The 14,769-nt window shown below is 39.9% G+C and overlaps 1 long non-coding RNA gene across 1 annotated transcript in view; it reads right to left on the reverse strand.

Moving 5' to 3' along the window:
* The window catches only part of LOC130582105 (uncharacterized), a 92,404-nt gene that overhangs the window by 5,478 nt on the left and 72,157 nt on the right, over positions 1–14,769 (reverse strand). The window contains exon 2 of the long non-coding RNA XR_008966292.1: positions 10,346–10,438. This is a non-coding gene — a long non-coding RNA (uncharacterized LOC130582105). The remainder of the gene's footprint in view (positions 1–10,345; positions 10,439–14,769) is intronic.

The raw sequence follows: 14,769 nt of genomic DNA on the forward strand, positions 1-14,769 counted from the left end.
TCTTCAACTTCTCTATTTTTTTTTTCTGAAACAAATCACCATGGTTCATCACGTAGTTCCAGAGCTGCTAAAAGTTGTGGCTGAGGGAAGAAGGTGAAGAAAGTATTGAGAATACCTCTAATGGTCCCAGGTCCAGGGGGAGGAAAGATCATTGTTAGAAAAGATTTTAAAGCTTTGACACATATGCAAGAGGAGGCACTGCTTTGTGTCCCTTCTGGGTACTCCATCCTGTTTTCTCCTGCAGGTGGGATTTCACTRACAACAGCAGGGCCTGAATCCTTGGGCAAGATGCACAAAATGCACCTGGGAAGAGAGAAAACCTCTCTCCTCTTCCTCATTTTTGYACATCCACACCTACAGTTTGGGCTCTCTCTCTCACACCTTGGAGTCTGCAGTCAGTTTTTATTCTTCCTTCACTGAGCATGTCTCCCACTGAGGTTTGCAGAGACTCCTCTGCACTCAATTCTCTCACTGAATATCCTACAAAGAAGCACAGCCTGACATCCTACAGTGTGTGAAAGTGAAATAAAAATGTTGTTTCATTTTCCCTTGTGTGATACAAAGATAAAAATCCTTATCCATCCCTGTGGCTTGGTTRTTCTAACCTGATCAAGTGCCACTCTGTACTTCTTCATCTTGGACKCTGCAGCTCATGTGGGACAAAAAACTGTGTGGAGAAGAAATGATGAATGGCCTCAAAATGATTAAGGCCAGGTTTTCCATTTTCCCTTCCCCAGCCTTTGTGCAATTTCCTACCTCCTAAACCCACCAAGGACAAAGGATATAAATTTTCCTTTGGACCTGGTTGTTAAATGCAAACCTATGTAACACAACCTCTGGTGTCTGTAAAGATGCATTAATTGTGGAGAAGAGGAATCTTTGTACATGTGCAGGCCCCTGGTGTCAAACCCAAGAATGTGCCCAGTGACACAGCAAGAACAGCATGACCTGACATCTTTATCCACCATAAAGAAAATGGAAATGAGCATGAAAACAGCCAGGGAAACATCAGAGAGCTGGGGGTGCTAGAAGCCAGCCTGGCCCAATGCCTGTTGYGGAATCATAAGGTTGAGGCACAATAGGAAAAAAACAATTTTTTTGTATTATCTGAGATGAAGCTGCAGGTAGGAGAGGAGCAATAGAGGTGTTTAATCACCTCTGTAACAGCAGAGAATAATAATTTTTTTATATTAGATACCTGATCAGTTACCACTCAGCTCRCTCTGCCTGGGAACCACGCCAGGATGACTTTTGTTTTCATGAGGATTCCCATGCTCGGATAAACTCCTGTCTCTCTTCASCTGAGCAACCATCCTTATTCCTTTTGTTGTAGAACACCTTTCTGGCAAATACAGTCAAATTACTTCTTGTATTTGCCATGCTATTTACCCATTAAAAATAACAATGTCATCACTGAACTTCAGCATGCTGTCAAGAACTGCCAATGCTCTTCTGCAGGACTGGAAGTCCTTCTTTGGGTTTGGTTTGGGTTTTGGCCTCCCAGGTTAAACCAATACTCACCTCTACCATCACAAAGAGAATAGATTACAGCTGGAAGGGACACACAAATATAATTTGGAATAACTGCAACTAAGTATTGAAATATCTCGGTACTTTCAACAATGTGAAAAGTATAGAATGTCCTGATTTTACTTTTTTTTTTTTCCTACACTCCCCCAAATAAGGATCAGAAAGCATATTTTTAATGAYAGCAATATTCAGAGTTCTGTTATGACCCAGTTTTTTTGTCATATAAGGAGAACTGTTAGAGAGCTCCTACTAATGTATTTGAAGAAAGCATGTAGCATTGTTTTTTCAGAATAAAACCTGMTAAACAACCCTACAGTGCCTGAAGTACCAAGAATAACTAGTCATAAACACACAGCAATTTATCCCTAGTTTTCTGTAACAGTAGGAAAATAACTTTACCATAAGAATATAAGCTTTTTTTAAATCTTGTCATATGTTATGCTTCACCAAAAGATGCTGAGTTTTAACCAAAAATGGTTGAAGTTTTTACCAAAGTTTAAGCACTCTAAAAACTCTATAGGTAAACATTATCTAATTGTTTYGCTTATTACTAACTAATCTTTATGATTATAAAATTATTTTGTAACCAGCTCTTCCTGCAATGGTTTCTACTTTGCAGACCAAAGAAATAACCAAAGGGAATAGTCATCCACTGAGCCATGAGAACTGCTGCTTCTCTCTCTGGCCTCAACCAAAGCTTGCCATTATCCTAATGTCCATCTTCCTATGTAAACATGATGTTTTATACCACATATTCTTTCCAAAATGACCATCTGTAGCATTTTTAATCTCTGGCATACCAATTCTGCTGCACATTTAGGAGTTAGCAATAAACCTTGAGGGTGTACTTTATTTGGGCATTCTGAAAGAACTTTGCTCACAAGGGAAGATGTGAATAAACCTGGTGTAATGTAATTCTCTTGAGGCCACTAGATAAACTTTAATTCCCCAGGCTTTGGGTAGATTTCTGCCCAATTCCCTTTTTTTTCTTCTTGTGGCTCTGACACGTACAATCCAAGTCCATCACACTGAGAATGAGATGATTATTTCTTTCACAATGATATTTCTTGATATTTCAGCTGCTCTTACTSTCTCTCATGTTCTGAACAGTTTGAATTTCTTGGTACCTCTGGAAAAGTGATATTTCTCCTCTCAGCCTCTCAGGGTAGCTCTGGCTGTTTTCTCATTAGGTTCACAGCAAGAAATAAATGAAGCAGGTGACTGGCACTGAGATTTCAATTCCAATGGGATCCCTACTACACAGTGAGCTACAGCTGCAGCATTAAGCACATGCTTTTAGGTGAGAAATAAAGATATGAAATCAGCTGAGTATCAAAAATCAACTAATGCAGTTATGGCTCTACATAAAACAAGATTGTACATGTTTACTGGATTCCTCTTTTGTTCATAACATCTTTTAACAGGTTTGACTCATGTGGTGGAACAATGCCCTATCCACAGTCCTCTCCCCAGCATGCCAGCATAATTTGTAATAGCAAGAGCCTACGTACTGAAAAGGCCAAACATGATTCTGCTCTAGCCTGTACACATTCTGCTGTTATCTCCAGGGGAAAGTAGATTGATAAGTCAATTTAATGGATGTCATGTTCATGCAGAGATAAGAAGCTTCCTTACCACCAAATTTCATCATCAGATTTGGAGCAGCTCTGTTTTTTGCACTGTGGAGAGATGTCTATTTTGCTAGTGTTGCCAAGTGTAAGTAGGTTATTTAACAGAGATTATGCTTATGATTGAATTGCAGTTGTTGGCAGYGCTTTGTGAAGGCCGTTCTTGTTCTGATTCTACTTTGAGAAAATTATAAGGAAGCAAAGAACTTCAGTGGTGAGAACAAAAATACTGAAAACCCTGATTAAGCTCTCAAAATTTGAGGTCTTTGTTTTAGTCTGCAGGGAGAACTATGACACTGGACATTATTATTATGTGCCATAAAAAAAAGAGAAATTCTTCTTGTGCATATTAAGGATAAATTCTTTCTAATACATGAAGAGAGACTAAATTGAGCATATCTAATATAAGCATTAGAGACATGGAGTCCTATCAAAATTCACTAAGGTAGCTGCCCTTAAATATTGGGAGATATCTTCACACTTGAAAATTGATACAATTAAGGCATCATTTGGGCTATCTGAACCTGAGCTGACATAGTACATACCATTTGAGGTACCTTCYTTTCCACATTTTTTATGCCTATTTAAATATTTTCTTTTTCATCTTAGTTCAAAATATATAACTACTGTTGACTTTATTATTTATTATTTGTAACCTAGATACATATTCATTTTATACTCTCTTCTGCTCAGGCACATTATTCATTAATATAGTCAATGTCTTCATTGTGAGAYCTTTGGACTTGGGAGGAGGTTTATTATTTGCATGAGTTGCCCAAATTTATTTGTCTTTGCATCTGAAAATAAACAGTTCCACAACTTATTTTACTTTCATGTTTCAGTTCTGACAGAAATGCTACTAAATCCATTGAATTGACATAGAATACTGGGAGACAGCAAGATTTGATTCTTTCTGGCTTTAATATTTTTATGTCAATGAAATTTTTTTGTCTTGAAACGAACTGYTCCTTCTTTACTCTAATTTCAGTTAGAATAGAATCAAGTGTAACTGAGGGTTAAGGATGTCTATGCCTGATGCACTGGGCACTTGTGAATAGGAAATTCAGGTTCCCAGTGGAGGCCTGCAAGTTACATACCTTTAGTACATAGTCTAACCCTATAGTCTGCTGYACCTTTTATTGCATTGATCAAATGCAATCAGGCTGCTTCTGTTACAGGAGAAAGAAACATCTGTCTGGCTTGTTGAAATAAGATCTTTGCATGGCATAATAAACATTAATTACACTGCATTCATTAAATTAGTCACTTCTAATTAAACTGACATGCAAGGAGTGGTTTTTTTTTTGTTCAGATATTGCCTAAGTTAGGGAGTACAATATGTCAATTGAAGCAATCACTTGCTTAACCAGCACAAACTAAAGCAGCCTTACTAAAATTCGCTGTGACTTTGCAAATTTACCACAGGAGAGACACTTGCCATTCAAATTCAGATTTCCTGACTTACAGCCTCCTGCACAGTGACTCTGTCACGAAGATGCCTACAAGAGTGGAATTTGCATAAGGTTTTCTTGCTGCTAGCACAGGAATCTTGGATGTTGGAATTATACATATTGTTAGCACGGGAAGCACCGACTGTGCTGCACGGAGAAGGCAGCGCTTGCAAATGTGATGGGTGCTTCCCAAGGGTCTGGCTGTCAGCTGCTTTCCTCCYCCATTTCTGTCAGAGAAAGGCAACTTTTACCACCTGCTCTTGAGAACTGAGGGATAAGGAGKAGGCTCCATAAATCTGTCACTGTCTCTGAGAGGTGTCTCAGGAGCTGTGCGCTTTCAGTCCCCCCATGGGTCGTACGACAGCATCGTGGGAAGCCAACAGGACACATTATTAACAGCCTCCTGAGTWTCTGCTAGCACTACATCAACTGGGTTGGTCAGTGCAAAACCCATAGCACCTGTCCAGACCAAGGACTGGGTTTTCTGCACAGGCAGAGAGGCAATGAGGTCTGTGTGGAGTCCCCACAAACAGTACTCTGTGCAGAAATGTGGAGTCCCACAAAGTGCTTTGCTGTGAAACCACTTTCCTTTCAGGAAATTTTGTTTTCCTCTGTTCAGGAAATTTTGATTTCCTCTGTTATAAATAATATTCTCCGTCAATAAACACCCTTCTGTCAGCAGCACTCCCATTTTTAGACCTTACAACACTTAGGAAAAATTAAACCCAGCAAATCAAGACTTTGTCCTCATGCTTGCTGAACAAAACATAATTTCTGTGTGTTTCCAGTTGTCTTTATCCCTTGCTCCATTCCTGGCTGATTATGTAGACTGARAGGTTTTCTGTGTTTTCTACACTGTTATCATCTCTCTCTGTCCTGACAATGCTTGGGGTGTAAACACTGGTGTCAGACTCTATACACTTTTGGGATAAACTGTGGTCTCCTGAACACAGTCCTGCACAGTGTGAAATGTGTAAAAAGTGATGCTAAAAAAAAATAAAATTGTTCTAACAGACATTTTGCTTAACTGAAAATGTCAGTGTTTTTCAGTTCCTCCATTTCCAAAGAATCAGCTGATCCATACTGGTAGAAAAATAATCATGCCCTAGCTGGTCTAAAGTAATTTTGGCATGAAATTCAAAGAGATGAACAGTGCATACTACTGGAAAGGAGGTAATAAGTTAAAAACCTACCTATTACATGATAGGATGGCTGCTCAAATAGTGAGTGTTACCCTGGGTGAAGGAACATTCACCTGCACAGGAATTGTGCACATGCCCTCCCTAAACTGACAGACCCTTCAAGCAACTTACGGCCTCTCTGCTTCATGTTTCAAGGCAGTGCTTGTCAAGTACATAAGCAAAACTTACTGATTTATACTACATATGATGGCAATCAATTTCTGTCTTAGCACATTTTTGTGTCCTGTTTTTCTCTTACTAGTGGACCTGACAAATGCCTTTTTTTTTTTCTTTTCATAAATAATATACAAGAAATCTTACTTTTACAGCTGTTCTTCTGTCTATGCGTCCTGCTAGTGATAAAAGGTTCAACTGTCAGGGAGAGACAATCCAATTCTCTTGAATTAATGAATTAAATTTTACTTTTTAAATAATATTTTTTTCACCTCAGAAAACTTCAAGAAAGGAATTACTGCAGCTTTTGATTTTGCTCAGCTGGGGATGATAAGAGGCAGTGTCTATTTCCACATAAACTGAGAAAAATGAATCTCATTATTTTTGATGATGTAGCAAAGAAGTAATGACCCTGTGGGATCTTATTACATGGCTGAAAAGTGAATTAACTTTGGCATAACCATATCGAGTGAATTACTCTAATGATCTGTTTCCTAACTCTTATGGGTGATCTCATAACAATGCTCTCATAATCTGGGAGTATGCAAGAGAGCATAAATTGATTTTGTTTTTCAAAATCCGAACTTCATTCTCAAAGGAAATCACTGAGGCACTTTGTCATCACAYTGCTGAGGGAAGCAGTTGTTGCTGCAGGGATGATGACACTTTCTGTGGCAGTGACAAAGCTGGTCCAGAGCACAAACATTCGTAAATCCAATGGTGATGTAAAATTGAAGTGGCCCTTGTGTGACAGAGGAGTCACTGCCTTCCTCTGACYGCCCACCTTACTCACAGGACAGGCTGAGGGATCTGCAAAGCCCCTCTGCCTGGAAACTTGTAAAGATGAAAAGAAAATGAACTGGAAGTTRAAAGGTAGAAACTTTTTCTTTTACTGGGTTTTTCAGCAGAGCTATTCAAGACTTTCTGTTAACCATGTCTTCTGGGAGGATTGAAATGGTTCGATGATCAAATTCATTAGTCATTTACAAGTTAGAAGATTAAGGTCTATGTCTCTCATTTCTGTCGTCTGACAGATAAATATTTATCACAGTTTGAAATAAGACTATCTAGGATTTGTCATTCRTCAATGATCAGAGCAGGGTGTAACATGGAATTAACTTCCTGTTTCTGGGTAAATAAGGTAAATAAGTTTCCACATTGTATTTAAACAAGTCTGCAGTGTGGCTGACTTGCCTGGGGTCAGAGAGTTCCTGTGCAGAGCTAAAGCTCCTCAGAGACCGGCCCTGTGCTTCGTTCTGTCCTGGAGTCTCAACACTACACGCTAAATTTGTGTAACGCTAATTAAGGATGTGATCAGACAAAGCAATCAACAGCAGTTCTGTCATGCACTGCAATTATTTCAAGTTGAGATGTGAGTAAATATGTGATTTCAACAGCGGGATTTTAATTCTCTGGCAGCAGGATTAATGAGTTTGCTTTGCACTGGTCACCACTGACGTGTGCAGTGATGGAAAGCAGAGGTGGTTGAGGAGCAGAGGTGAGCACAGAACATTTGTCCAYGGCCACACTCACCCTGCTGCTCAAACTTCCCCCCTTTCAGATATTGCTGCTTTAAACAGTTGTTTATTACAAAATCCTTGATGGAAACAAGGATCCTTTTGGAGATTAATTTTCTGGCACCTGTGAAAAGACCAGCTGTTGGGTGACAGCCTGTCAGATTTTTTAAAACAATCCAACACTGAAGGGCAAAAATACTAYGTCTGACAGGAGTAGCAGCAGTGGTTGTGCCAGGCAGAGAGTACAGCAGGTGGTTTCTGAGGTGCTACAGTACCATATGCTGTCTGCCACAAAATCTCTGCAGCAGGGGATGAAATCCAAAGGAGAACATAACAGAAATGTACATGAAATGGTGCCTCTGCATGTTCTTAGCTGCCCATCCTGCACACAGACTTGGGAAAGGCAAAAAGGGTGTTGTTCAGCTGTAGTCAGCACACATTTTACTTTTAAGGAATGAGRTAATTTTTATCCTTCTTTCACCAAGAAAGAGCTGGAGCAGAGGGCAAGCAAATGGCAAAGGCAGGAGGAGGTGGTGGTGGAGCTGGGTACCAAACCTTCTTCTGCACCTCTGAGGGTCCCTCAGCTCTTACACTCACCAAGATGGTATTATTTACCAAGAGCTGTTGCCAGCTGTTTGCAAAGATGGGCATTAAGAGGACTCTGAGGCAGTAATGTGCATTATCTGAGCAGTCCAGKTTTGAAATTCTGGTATTTTTCACAGCACTTTGCTTACCTGCCTGGGAACAATAAAACAGGCAGCAGTCATTTGAAATAGCAAGGAGCAGCTGTTTGCACTGTTGGCCACCATAAATCTCAAACCACTTATAATAGCAGCACACTCAACCTGATCTCTAGTGATAAAATCTGATTTCCTCTCTGATCAGTTTCTCTGTGCCTGGAGTATTTCCAGCAGAGTGTCCTTCTTGAGGAAAGGAGTGAGACACTCTGAAGCAAATCTGCTGAAACAGCATTTGGCACTTCAAGCACCACAAAGGATGGGAAAACAGTTGGCAGAGACTTTTGCCTGTGTTGTGTGCTGGTATTCCATAAGAATGATGCCTTTGCAAGTGCCATAAGCTACAGTAGCATGTTCATGGCTACGCAGCTGGAGAGGGCATCTGAATTTTCTTCAGAGAAATCAGTCAAGACTGATGTTTCAGAAGTCATCCACTCCAGTCTCGTTAAGTTGGTTTAGGCTATGACTGGATGAATCATCTTTTCTTGTCATGTACCACTGAAAAGCTCTATCACTTTAACCCCTTCCTGAAGACTCACTTTAGTCTTTTTTACTTAATCTGATGATTTTCCTCCTTCTTTTTTCCCTTTGCCCACTCTTCTTTCTCATTCAGGTGTTGCTTTCTCTTGTCTCTCCAATTGTTGTTGTAGAATAGAATAATAAACCAGAAACCTTGCTGTCTGCCTTACTGGTGTTTAAAACTGAACAAATCCCCTACAAATTCAGAGTGCTACCACATCATAAATTATAAAAATGGAACCATGATCTGGCATCCAAAATACACAGATTAAACTGCTGAGAGGCAGAGGTGTGTTTTATAAGGACAGAGGGACACTTCTGATTTTGTTTGACCTGTAGACCTACAGGCTGTAGAATATCATGCAATCACCTCCACATTCACTCCAACATTGTACTGGAGAACCAGGACATTTCCTTTAGAATGTTAGCCAAGTATCAAAATTCCCTCTGGGGAAGCAACTGTCTCAAAGTTATGTGAGGCTGCATTTTCAGCAGTCAGGAATAATTGGCTGCACCTGCAGATGATAATGATTAAACACACTGCCCTGTACAGCCTTCCTATTTGTTCCTGAATGCCTCTGCCATACCAGGATTTGAATGGGAGAGATATTAATTAACATATGTCCATGTCTAATTCATTGAGTGAGAAATGAGCATGATGCAAATGCTTGGGGGCAGAGTTTTGCTGTGTTGGCCTAGCATTTAGGAGCTTCTCAGGTTTGTTATATCCTCGATTTCAAAGTACAGCTGTGCATTACATRCAAATGGGTTAGAAGACTGCAAAAAGAATCACTAATTTAAGACAGCAATGCAAACATTTTTGACATTTAAACATTATCCAGTAAAGGTGCATAACCTTTCTATTTGACAGGAGTGAATGCTAATGAGAGCTCACGCATTAGAACCCTTCAGGCATAAAGAGAGGAGGGAATATATTTCTATTATTTCACTTTTTTGGTAACAAATTAATTCATTACTACTCTTCAAAGACTGATTAATTCCTCACAGTGCTGATCTGGACATTTGTTCCTTTTTTTTTTTTGCTGTTGCTGCTGCTGCTCAAGTGGCCACTGATTAATACAACAGAATATTCAGCATTGCAAATGAAAAAATACTGGAGAYAATGTACTTTCTGCCTTCCCAAAGGCCAGCTGCTGTCCAGCTCAATTTATCTCCTTCCTCTCCTCTCTCCCTCTTCACCCACAGGTTTCTCTGACRTGCTTTCACTTCAAGTGTATGTTTTCTCTTGCTCCAAGGGTAATGTGTCCTCCTCCTAAGGAAGACTGGTGAAATGGCAAAATGATTGGAAAGCTTGACTCCCACATAAAGTGAAGATCTGCTTTACCAGAGTGCATTATAAATGACAGAAAGCCACACTGACTGTGAAGAACCTAAAATACTCCCTATTCCAGCCTTGTAGCTCRTGTGGCTGTAACCACAGCATGCTGACATGGGTGCACTCAGGATGGGACACCCTCTGGGAACTCAGAGGCTGATCTTTGACTAAGTCAAGCTTCTTTGTAAAAGTTAGTGAGTTTAGCTGAGCTACATTTCAGTGGTGACCTTTCCAGACTGTGAGCAGGGCCAAGCTTTTTGTCTTTTGCTCACCTTTGTGTAGCTTGGATATGATTTCTAGCAATTCTCTTCTGTGCAGCATGTTGTATGTCAGGGTAGTGACCTCAACTGATAACCTTGCTGTGCCTGTAACACAGAAAACAAAATTATATCAACAGAGGGAGCATTAAAAAAGGAAGTGGAAAAGTTTAAAAATATAGCAGTGTTCACTCAACAACTCATGTCACACTTAGGATGTATTTCTACTCCTTTTGATGGCTTAGGTACAGCTGTAGAAATGTCATGTCCACGATCTTAAAAAATGAAAATGCTCAATRAGTTTGTTCCATGCCATACACGGAGTTATTATTAATCACTGATAGTACAGTAGCTTCTCTTATTTCCTCCCACTGAGGATCTCTCTCCAGCAAATAGTGCTTCTAACACAGTGATCTTCCTTGGCATGCTGGCCCAATCCTGAACTCACGTTTTTCCCATGCTGCTAATTTGTCTGTTTGCTGTCAGCTCCCCGTGATGGTGTGCTGGGTCTGACTGAGATGAGCTGATTTTCCCAGGGCAGCCTTCATGGTGCTGTGCTTTTGTGTCAGCAGATGGAAAGGTGTTGATTACACACCAGTGTTTTGGCTGCACCAGCACTGTCCCTCCAGCATGCCCCCATCAGCAGCACAATGAGGGGACAGGAGGGGACACAGCCAGGACAGCTGACCTGAACTGACCAAGGGATATTCCATATCAGATGATGTCTGATCAGCAATTGAAGCTTCCTCAGGGAAGTTTAGGCAGCCCAAGGACCCTTCAGCCATTCCTTGACAGCACAAAGGCAGCATATTCTGTCAAAAAGCAATCACCAAGCGGAAATTGGGCTTTGTGAGCTTTGCTAGCAATCAAATCTGAGCAGGAGCTGAACATGCAGAGCACAGAGCAYATTGCAAAGGTGTCAAAGGACTTCAGGAGTGTGGTGAGACTCAGCCTCCTGAAGCATTCAGACCTTCCTTATAGGTATAGAGAGGAATTATCCAAGCATCTCTCTGTGCTTTACCCAGAGAAAAACCCAATTTGAGTACTTTGCCACAGCTCCAAAGAAACAAAACCCATGGGGAAGATGGATGAGGGACACCACAAAAGAGACCATATGGATTTTCCTCCCAAATACTCCACTGTCTTGACGGGGCTTTTAAAGAGCTTAAAACACTGCGTTCAAAACCTTTCTGCAAATCAGGACAAATAATGGGTTTTTTTCCCAAACAAGAGCAATCTTTTCCCCCCCAAAAAAGTTGTCAAATCAGATGAGAAAAAAGAATATCAAAATGTTCTTTTGCTTGTAGTTATGCAGGTCGTTTAGCCTTTTAGTATCTATTAATTATTCTTCTTTGTCTAGGCTTATTATAAAATATCCAGCTGATGCTGCTATTCTCAGTAGCCTGAGGAAGATACTTTGATGTTAAATGATGTTTCTGTACTGTCAGGAACATTTACAGAGTTCCCTGGGTTTTTTTGGCTTGTATTTTTTATTTCAGTTGTTTGTTTACTTGGTTTTGTTTTAACTCCCTCCAATTTAACTCCCTCTCATGTAATCTGTTGCTGCTCTGACCTGAACTGAATTTGCCAAAACTTTGCACTAAAGCAAGTGACACTATTTTTCTGTTCTGTAACGAGTTTTTTAGCTATTTTTTTTAGTCTTTTCAGGCTGACCTGTGAAACAACAATTTTCTGAGCCACTTCTTCAACAGTAATTGTTCCTGCCTATCTCAACCACCCAGCATACAGTGCCTGAGGATTTATTCCAAGTGATTAAGATGATTTCCCAAGGATGTCCCATATGATGATCCTTATTTGATTTACATCTCTCTTCATTTTCATTATTGTCTTCAAAATTACAAAGGTTCAATACAGGTTTTGTTGTTTTGGGKTTTTTTTTGAAGGAGATTATGCTAAGAAGTTCTCACTGCATTAATGTTTCTGATCCTCAAAGATGCYGGTAATTGGCGTGTATGTAATTACAAAATTCTGGTTTGCTTGGAGTGTTGTCCTTTTATTCACCCTACATATAAAACGTGAACAGTAGCAGAGCCACAAATGCACTTCTCATGGTGTTTCTGATGCCTTACTGAATTGCAGATAAAATCTAATAATAACCTTTGTCATAAAGCAAATTTCTTCCTCTAGAGAGATGATGAAAGAGCTTTTTCTGGTGTTCTATCCAATAACTCAGCTGGTCACAAGGCCCCTGGATGACCAAACACCTGGAACATGAAAATCATCTGCCTTATTCTGAAGTTACTGGTARAATAATGAGACATGAAAATGTCACAGTAGACATAAAAGGATTGGATAGGTGCAKTTATAATAGCTGGGATAAAATTAAAATGCTTTCACTTTAGGGTACAAAGTGAACGCAGTTTAGTGCAGCATTAAGTCCTTCCTCTGAATGACGTATACCCTGGAGCACAAATGGTGACTGATGGCAATTTTTGGTGACGTGGCTGCAATTTTTCATCTTCCTTTGCTGAAAATGCCTTCATCATTCTCATAAACTAAATGACCCAGTGGTATTTTGTGGGTTAGACATTCCCTTTTTTTTGGTAGATTTGGCATTCGTGTGTGACAACTGAGCTGATTTCAGGTTGGTCCTGCCTGGAGAACAGCCTGATGACAATTCTCAGCTGCCAGGACACTTCTGTATCAGTTTGCTAAAAAGAATGGGATCCAGATTTCATCATTCATCAGTACATGGCCAAAAAAGTGCTCAACTTGGGTGGGATTAAGATATGTGGGCATTTTAGAAGTAACTTGATCTCTTTTTTTTTCACCTCCTTTCAGGTGTGATTGTGGAAACATGAAAAATTGAGGAATCTATGAGTTCCTCCAGAGTTGACAGTTTTACACAAGTTCAGCAAATATCCAGAGACAAATATTCAACAAATGCAAACCAAAGGACGTTCACTGAGACCAATGTGACAAAAGCAGTTGACTTTGTCAGAGCCACTCCAGTTTATGACAGCTGAAGCTTTGACTCTGAACAGAATAGATGGACAAAGAGATCCTTTACTTGTTTTTATGTCAAGTCCTGTTTCTCTGCTGATTAATGCAGATTCTGATTAATGCAGAATGTATCCAGAGGCACAGAAGGCACCCATAGCATCTGGAAAAGCATSCAAGGTCCGGTACTCTTTGGCCATTTTTCTGAACGAGTGTGGTAATGTTTGAGTGCCTGGGTCTAGAKATAATCTCCAAAAGTTCTTGGAGAATAATATAAAAAAATCTGAGAGTAAGAATGAGCTCTAAAACAAGCAGATRTGAGAATTATCAGAGGGAACCAGCAAAGGTAAGAAATACACCCACATTAACATCAGTCTGTCCTAAGCAATCAGAGCAATGTGAGACTGAAGGTTCAGACTGTGTCCCTGAGGGGTGGATCCTTGCTCTCCCCAATGCACTGTGACAGTATTACCTGCAGCAGGAGGAATCTCTGCCTTTTGGGTACTATAATCCTAAAACAGGACCAAGATGACATAGGCATCTGAGCCCACCAAACATTGTTTGGCCACTTGGGCTTTTAATAGAAAAAACATACAACAAGGTATGTAGAAAAATTATATTATCCTATTATCCAAATAGTAAATTGGTTAGAGAACAGTTCTGGTTCTTGGGAATGCCAAGATTGTATCCTGTGGAATCTTCTTTGAAGCTCCTCAGTCCAGGCAGAGTCTGGGCTGAGCTGACACAACTCAGGAGCTCTCTGGGTCTGGAGGAGCATTTCAGCACAGTGCTTTTTAGGGTAGATGAAGGCCCTGTCACCAATGGGAAGACAAACTTCTCTAAGTTTAATTATTTCACAACCAAAATAGTAGATTATCATCCTTCTCAGCTACTGCTTTCAGGTGACATTTTCTCTGCAAAGCTGAACTGAAGTGTTCAAAGCAAATGTCATGTTTTTTATTAAAAAAATCTTGCTAAGCACATGAACTTCCATGTTCCTACTGTCTATGTGGGGGAGCCACTCTGTCTGCTTCCTGTTCACTTTTTGTGTCACWAACACTTTCTTGTGACTAGTGAAGTGAACTAAGCCTGAAGGAGACAAAAAAAAAAAAAAAAGATTATAAAACCAATTTATTTCAGAGCAAAGGAAATAAAATGTAATACGGTTCCCAACTAAAGTCTTTTCAACTACCTCTATTTATTTCTTATCTACCTTCAGTAATAATGAATAAATAAAAATTAGGCAGGAACTGTACCCTTTCTCAAAAAAGAAAATCAGTCATCCTCTGTGCTGACGCAACTAAGAAACATAAAATTGATGTAAAGGAACMACAGACACTATTTTTTTCTTCTAGAGAGTTATTTTCTTGCAATGGAAGCCAATTAGTGTTGTTCTCTGAAGAAACACGAAAACATCAGAGAGAACATTTTTTTGTCTGAAAAGAAACAAAAAGAGTGAAAATCTTTTTGTGAGTGAG

The sequence above is a fragment of the Malurus melanocephalus genome, unplaced genomic scaffold (genome assembly GCF_030028575.1).
Source record: "Malurus melanocephalus ecotype Western Australia unplaced genomic scaffold, MMel_1.1 scaffold_463, whole genome shotgun sequence".
Lineage (NCBI taxonomy): Eukaryota > Metazoa > Chordata > Aves > Passeriformes > Maluridae > Malurus > Malurus melanocephalus.